Below are 7,663 nucleotides of genomic sequence, written 5' to 3' on the forward strand. Positions count from 1 at the left end.
GAGCATTGCGGAATGTACAGAATTGTCAAATTGCTGTGTTGTACGCCTGAGGTAATATTACATGTCAACTCTGCTTCAATTAAAAAAACAAATAAGCATAAGTAAATTTCTCTCATGTGTAAGGATAAAGCAGTCACAAACAAATCAACTAGAAGAGGTCAGGGAGATTAAAATTCGATCCTTAAACTGAATAAGCAGATGAAACAGATATTTTCTGAAATGTAACTTTAATATAACAAAGATTAATGTGTGTCTTATAAACTAGTGACTAATGATAGCTCAGAAGTGTGGTAGTTCACTTTTCTGGAAAGCACATAATATCCAAGTAAGTCGTTATAGAAAGTGTTAAGAGGTATGAAATGTTTTCTATGGCCCTTTCATTTTTTTAAATTATTATTTAAAAAAATTTTAAGGTTTATTTTTGAGAGAGAGACAGAGTGTGAGGGAGGGAGAGGCAGAGCGAGAGGGGGAGACACAGAATCTAAAGCAGCCTCCAGTGGGACTGCAAGATCATGATCTGAGCTGAAGTTGGATACTTAACCAACTGGCATACCCAGGCACCCCTAAATTATTATTTGAGAGAAAAAGGGAGAGAGAGAGAGAGAGAGGGAGAGAAAGAGAGAGAGAGAGAGAGAGAGAGAGAGGATCTTAAGAAGGTTCCATGCTCAGTGCAGAGCCTGATATGAGGCTCAATTCCATCACCCTGGGATCATGATCTGAGCTGAAATCAAGAGTCAATTGCTCTACTGACTCAATAATCAAGAGTCAAGGTGACTCAACAGCCACCCAGATGCCCATTTTCCATAACCCTTTTCAAAAGACTTGGTCCCTTTTGAAAAATAGACAACGAAAGAAAAATACAATCAGGGCACCTGGGTGGCTCAGTTCGTTATGTGTCCAACTTCAGCTCAGGTCATGATCTCGCAGTTTGTGGTTTCGAGCCCTGCATCAGGCTCTGCGCTAACAGCTCAGAGCCTGGAGCCTGCTTTGGATTCTGCATCTCCCTCTCTCTCTGCCCCTCCCACTCGTGCACGCTCTCTCTCAAAAATAAATAAACGTTATTTTTTTTTAAATGGCTGGTCAGATTGCACTCACTGGCAGGATTTTTTTCCCCATAAAAGAGGATGTCCGTGAACGCCCCCAGGTATCAACTTTCTTGTTCAGGAATAAAGAACTCCACCTTCAGCAAACTCAGTTACTTTTCTGGTCCTTTTTAGCTCTCATATAAACTTTTTTATTGCTACACCTGCTTACTAATTATGACTGCTATACTGTCAAGGAAATTTCCCACCAGGGATACCTGATTTATTTCTATTTTCTGATGACAAAGTGTGTGTATTCTATGTAGCGTTGTGAGTTTTTTTTCTTCTTTTTAAGTACTTTGTTACTCTTCAAGGCAGAATGATCAAAAGAACTGGCAAGTAGATCCTAAACCACACATTTCTTTTTTTTTCTTTTCTTTTCTTTTTTTTTACAAATAGTTTATTGTCAAGTTGGTTTCCATATAACACCCCACAAGTGCCCCTCTCCGTGCCCACACATTTCTTAACCCGAGTAACTTCTGAAAACATAGCATCATTTACATTTTCAATTAAAGAAAATTCATTCCATTTTGGTACTTATCCAAGAGCTTATATCATAATGTCAATTTCTAACATAAATACCCCTCAGTCTCCATGTATTTTCAGAAGGAAATATGTCATATCAAAGTAATATTTTCCTAAATGTTGATACATTTTTATAGCAACTTGAGTTGCTTCTGAGTAAACTGAAAGTATGTGTAACAAGGGTGGCTGAGTCAGTTAAGCGTGGGACTTTGGCTCAGGTCATGATCTCATGGTTCGTGGGTTGGGGCCCCGTGTCGGGCTCTGTGTTGACAGCTCAGAGCCTGGAGCCTGCTTCAGATACTGTGTCTCCCTCTCTCTGACCCTCCCCTGCTCACACTGTCTCTCTCAGAAATAAATAAAACATTTTTAAAAATTAAAAAAAAAAACAAAATAACTATAGCTGATACAACCACCTTATAGCTTTCTTAGTTTAAATAAAGGTAGCAGTCAATTTGCATTCTGCACCAAATTTATAAATCCAGTTAGTTTTATCTGGATTTATAAATCCAGAATTTTATAAATAACAGCATCTCACAAAACCATGCCCCATGTGCTAGAAATGTTGTGATTTTGTTTTTTTGTTTTTGTTTGTTTTTGTTTTCAGCATCTGCCTACACAAAAGCCTCTGATTAGATACTTTCTCCAAATTAGTATATTGTGATTTCTTGACTTTTCCAAAAATACAAAACCAATCACTTTCTCCTCCTGAACAAAAGTCGTATTACTACCAATTGCTCTTTTAATTTTGCTCTAAGATAATTTTTTTAAGCTTAGACATTTTGAATTGAGCCCCTATAGCTGGATAAAACACACCAGGCAATTTCCAAAAACAAATGTCGTCGGCATGAGACTCATCTGGCGGATCCTTAGCATCCAAAATAACATCCACAGAAAGGAAATTAATATAACTTTCAAGGAATTCGTAGATGCTGGAGCACTTAGAACAAGGAATTTCTCAGTGAAAAGAGGAAGAGATTCTGCTCATCTTGCTAATTGCCAGGCAGCAATTGTCCGCCTGGAGTAGCAGACGCTTTCTGGTCTATCTGCAGAACTTTCATTCACAGGAAAGCACACATATAGGGGCAGATCTCGTTGGTCTCTGTTCCGGAGAATGTTTCCAACACACCCTTTTCCCAGTAATATTCCAGGACAGGTTTGGTTTGGTCTTCGTACACCTTCAGCCTCTTGACAAGTGTCTCTGGTCTATCATCCTCATGCTGAATCAGAGATTGGCCGGTCACATCACCCACGCCGGCCACTTTTGGAGGTTTGAATTCGAGGTTGTAGACATGCCCGCTGCTTGCATGGATCCAGCGAGCAGAGAGGCGTTGCTTGATGACCTCAGAGGGCACGTTCAGGTTCAACACTAGGTGTAGCTGATAAACTGTATCCAGGGCCTCAGCTTGTCACAGCGTTCTGGGGAAACCTCACAATAGCCAGCTCTGCTGGCTCAAATTTGTCAGCTTGTGAAGGGTCACCCTGGTCGTCTTCTGGGATGAGCTTCCCCTGGCCCATGCAAACCTTGGCCGGCACACCGATCTCTGTGTCCCTGAGCCTATTGTCTTGGATCAGGTCCCCGCTGGAGAACCTTTTCAGCTGTTAAGTGTTTGGTGATGCGCAAAGCCAGGGTGTGCTTGCCAGAGCCCGTGGCGCCCACCACCACCCCATGCAGGAGCCGCCCGGCCACCCCCATGGCCTCTGGGCAAGACCCAGCTGCTGACCTTTGGGCCCCAGACCTGAGCGGCGCGCGCTCTGCACGCTGCGCTCCGGGCCACGCCCTCGGGACCTCCAGCAGCAGGTTCGCGGGGGCGGGGGCAGTGCAGCAAGGACGCAACCCCGCAGTGCAAGCAAGGACTGCACACTGCCCAAGAGCACGTTCATAACTTGGGAGATTGAGCCAGCAAATCCTCCCTTTGACCATGCAGTAGAAAATAATGATAAGTAGGAAACTCCAGAAACATGAGGTGTAGATTCAAAGTTCCACCATTCACACATAGAAAATGGAGAGGGTGGAGCAATACTGTATTTAAAGAAACGATTCAAGAAAGAATACACAAGAATTTCCTAGAATTAAAGAATGGTGAGTCACAGAAATAGACGGTCCAGAACACTGAGAAGCAAATACTGGCAAAGGTGTGAGTAAATGGAGCTCACAGTCCATAGGTGGGGTGTGCCCACAGTTAGTTTGGAAGGCAATATGGCAGTGGCTATTGAAGTTTTATTTATTTGTTTGTTTGTTTCTGAGAGAGAGAGAGAGCGTGAGTAGGGGAGGGTCAGAGAGAGAGGGAGGCACAGAATCTGAAACAGGCTGCAGGCTCTGAGCTAGCTGTCAGCGCAGAGCCCCACGCGGGGCTCGAGCCCACGAACCACAAGATCACGACCTGAGCCGAAGTCGCCGCTCAACCCACCGAGCCATCCAGGCGCCCCTATTGAAGTTTTATAAAACTGCTTCTCAGGGTCTGAAGACAAGCTCTCAAAGGAAAACAAGAAGACATATGCAGGATGGTCTCTTCAGCCCTGTTTATGTACAGCAGCAGAAAATTATTAACTAGCTAAATAGTCACTAATAAGAGAAGAGCTGGGGCACCTGGGTGGCTCTGCCAGTTGAGCTTTCGACTTCAGCTCGGGTCATGATCTCCTGATTGGTGAGTTCAAGCTCTGCATCAGTGCTTGGGATCCTCTGTCCCCCTCTCCCTGCTCCTCTCCTGCTTGTGCTCTCTCTCTCTTAAAAATAAATAAAACATTAAAAAAATAATAACAAAGAGAATAGATAAATGAACTGTTTCATGGTGGCTACAAAGACAGAGACCCATCTCTGTGTGCTAACTGAAAAGATTTCTAAGACGTGGTAAATGCAAAATGTTGCAGCACCATGTAATTTACATTCAGGTTATGTTAAAATATGTTGCAGCTAATATTTAAATATGCCTGAGGGCTCAATAGGCTAAGTGTCTGACTGTTGGTTTCAGCTCAGGTCATGATCTCACAGCTTGTGAATTCGAGCCCCACATCGGGCTCTGTGCTGAGAGCGTAGAGCCTGCTTGGGATCCTCAGTCTCCCTTTCTCTCAGCCCCTTTCCTGCTCGTACACACACACACACACACACACACACACACACACACACACTCACTCTCTGTGTCTCTCAAAAATAAATAAACTTTAAAAATAAAACAAACAGTCAAACAAAACTAGGAAGCCAGGTTTTAAGCAGTGGAAAGACAGCTGGATTTTGTTCTAAAAGATTGCTCTGTCTGCAAGAACGGACGAGAATTCTGCAGCGCTGCAAGGGAAGGAGAAATCTGCAAGAATGCTCCTCTGCCCTTAGGAGGCTTTCTCAACAGGTCCACCGAGAGGTGAGAAAGTACAATTTTACCTTTAACTCCCTCCACAACAAGTGCAGTTGAGCCCCTTTCCATTTGCCCCTGGGTCATTCCAATACTTTATTTCCGTGTAGAATTTGTAAGCTGACGATGGTCTGCTGGTCACTTCCTCGGAAAGATGCTTTAGGTTTCATTGATGACATAAGCCATGGAACACTTCCCACCTCAGCTTTGTCCTGGGTGGTCCATTGGCTCAGTTGAGCATCTGAGCGTGGATCATAGGGAACGAATCCTAATGAGAGGGCTCCAGAGTCACCAACCCTGTGTCCATGTCACTTCTCAGAAAGTTCCATGAAAATGATGTGATGGGCTGTTCTTATCCTATAAGCACAGAGAGAAAGGTTTTCCCAGAATAGAGATTGGGGGAGTAGAAGCCTAATTTCTGTATTTGTATTTTGTGGTAGTAAAGTAGAACGGTTGCTCTAATTGCTCAGGCTTTTAAAAAATTGTTTCTGGTATTTGGGATCTTTAAGTTAGTCATATAATCACTTCTAAAAATATTTTTTAAGTGTTTATGTTATTTGAGGCGGGGGGGGAGCGTGTGGGGAGGAGGGGCAGAGAGAGAGGGAGAGAGATAATCCCAGACAGGCTCCTTGCTGTCAGTGCAGAACCCTACACAGGGCTTGAACTCACAAACGGTGAGATCATGACCTGAGCCAAGATCAAGAGTCAGACACTTAACCGACTGAGCCACCCAGGTGCCCGTATAATTGCTCTTACTGTTGCTATATTCAAAAGAGTTACACTGAATGCATAAGAGTCAGAAGGTATAGGGATATTTAATAGAAATTTGACACATATCCTCCAGTAAAGGAAAAACATGACGTTATAATTGAAACAGTATTTTTGCATAATACCAATTGCTTTGTCTAATAATGCAGCACACGCTCACCGCCTTTTAATTATATACACAAAAAGCAATCACACCCAGGTCTTTCTCTCCTCCTGGATAGATTTAGACTTATAGTCTAAACCTTTCGTTGAGACACCTAATTTGGTACCAGAATCTGATCCCAGAATATCCCAGAGAGGATCTTTGGAGAGTAGATACCACTGGCTGCCTTCCAGGTGTGAGTGGGAGAGGGTGTGCTTCCCAGCAGCTGGGAACAGACACAGTCCAAGTTGGAGTGCAGGTACACATCAGACTCCTAATGCACAAAGTCATTTCTGGCTCCCGAGTCTTCCTCGCTCCTTCCTTCTTTCCCAGGCTGATGGCACTTATGCCATTGGAGACATTGGTTATAAAACTTTTCTCAACAGCACCTGACAAGGGATTCTCTGACCAAAGACATAAAAGCCAGTGGCCAAGTAATAACATCTAAGACATTTGCCGCATTTAGCAGAACGTGTCCAGTGCCCACCACGTGTGATTGTGAATTTTCGTTGCAACTTTCTAGGTGCTTTTCACACTAACGGAAAACAAAAGGTGTAGCAGTAAAAGAAAAAGAGCAGGAACTCCTCAGACGAGGCCTCTTTTTTTTTTTTAATGTTTTATTTATTTCTAGGAGAGAGAGAGAGAGAGAGACAGCGTGAGCAGGGGAGGGTCAGAGAGAGAGGGAGTCACAGACTGAAACAGGCTCCAGGCTCTGAGCTGGCAGTCAGCACAGAGCCCGACGCGGGGCTCGAGCCCAGGAACCGCGAGATCATGACCTAAGCGAAAGTCAGACGCTTAACCGACTAAGCCACCCAGGCGCCCCAGACGAGGCCTCTTTTTGCAGCCCCAGTCATTTTGGGGTGAAAGTTTCCGAGTTAATTTATTGCCCGCTCTCTAGGGAGAGTTAGCAGGCGTAGGGTATCCACAGAGACAGAGCCAGAAGCCACAAGGGAGATGAGAGGCTTGATAATCACTCATTCAGCGATTCAGCAAACTTAAATTGGGTATTTACATCTGTGACTTACTGTTCTAAGCTCAGGGGATACGACCCATGTGAAAGAACAAAGCCTGAGTGTCTGTCTCCATGACGCTAACCTTCTAGTAGGTATTATGGGCTAGAGTTTCCCAGAGTGTGACAGCTTCTCTGGGGAATGTGAGATGCTTTCAGGTCTCTGGGGGAGAATGTTCCCCTCCCCCACTCCAGGTTTAATAAGTATATTTTATTGTATTTTTTGAACTGTTATGAAAATGTCAAAGACATGTAAAAGTAGACAATGGTCCAGCCCCAGGCATTCAATATCTGGTGTCATCATGATCGATGTTTTGCCAGTGCTGTTCTATCTTATTTTTTTCTGGAGTATTTTCCAATCTTGTTTTATCTCCCCCGACCCCAGGGTATTTTAAATAATAGCATTTTTCATTTTGATGGTGTATATGCATGTTTTAATGTGTGTAAGGAAAAATATAACTAGTGCTCAAACCTAATATTGGGGAGTATTCTTGCTTCGGACAAAACTAAAGTAGAAATTTAAGTTTTCTAACTGGTATACGGGGGGTGGGTGGCGCCTGGCTGGGTCCATCTGTAGAGCATGTGACTCTTGATCTCAGGGCTATGAGGGGTTATGACTCTACCCCACGTTGGGGGGTAGAATTTACATTAAAAAAATGAAAACTGGTACATAGATATGGCAAAGTCCAACAAGTGGTACATAAATGACTGAAATGTACTAACTATTGTCAGAGACAATAAGAAATGAAGAGAAGGTAGTAGACATTCCCCTTCATCTTCCTCCTATGTGAGG

The 7,663-nt window shown here is 43.6% G+C and overlaps 1 pseudogene; it reads right to left on the reverse strand.

Moving 5' to 3' along the window:
* Positions 1-2,596: 2,596 nt before the first annotated feature.
* Positions 2,597-3,300, reverse strand: LOC144216875 (GTP:AMP phosphotransferase AK3, mitochondrial-like; annotated as a pseudogene).
* Between the last annotated feature and the right edge of the window lie 4,363 nt (positions 3,301-7,663).

The sequence above is a fragment of the Crocuta crocuta genome, unplaced genomic scaffold (assembly GCF_008692635.1).
Source record: "Crocuta crocuta isolate KB4526 unplaced genomic scaffold, BGI_CrCroc_1.0 scaffold218, whole genome shotgun sequence".
NCBI lineage: Eukaryota > Metazoa > Chordata > Mammalia > Carnivora > Hyaenidae > Crocuta > Crocuta crocuta.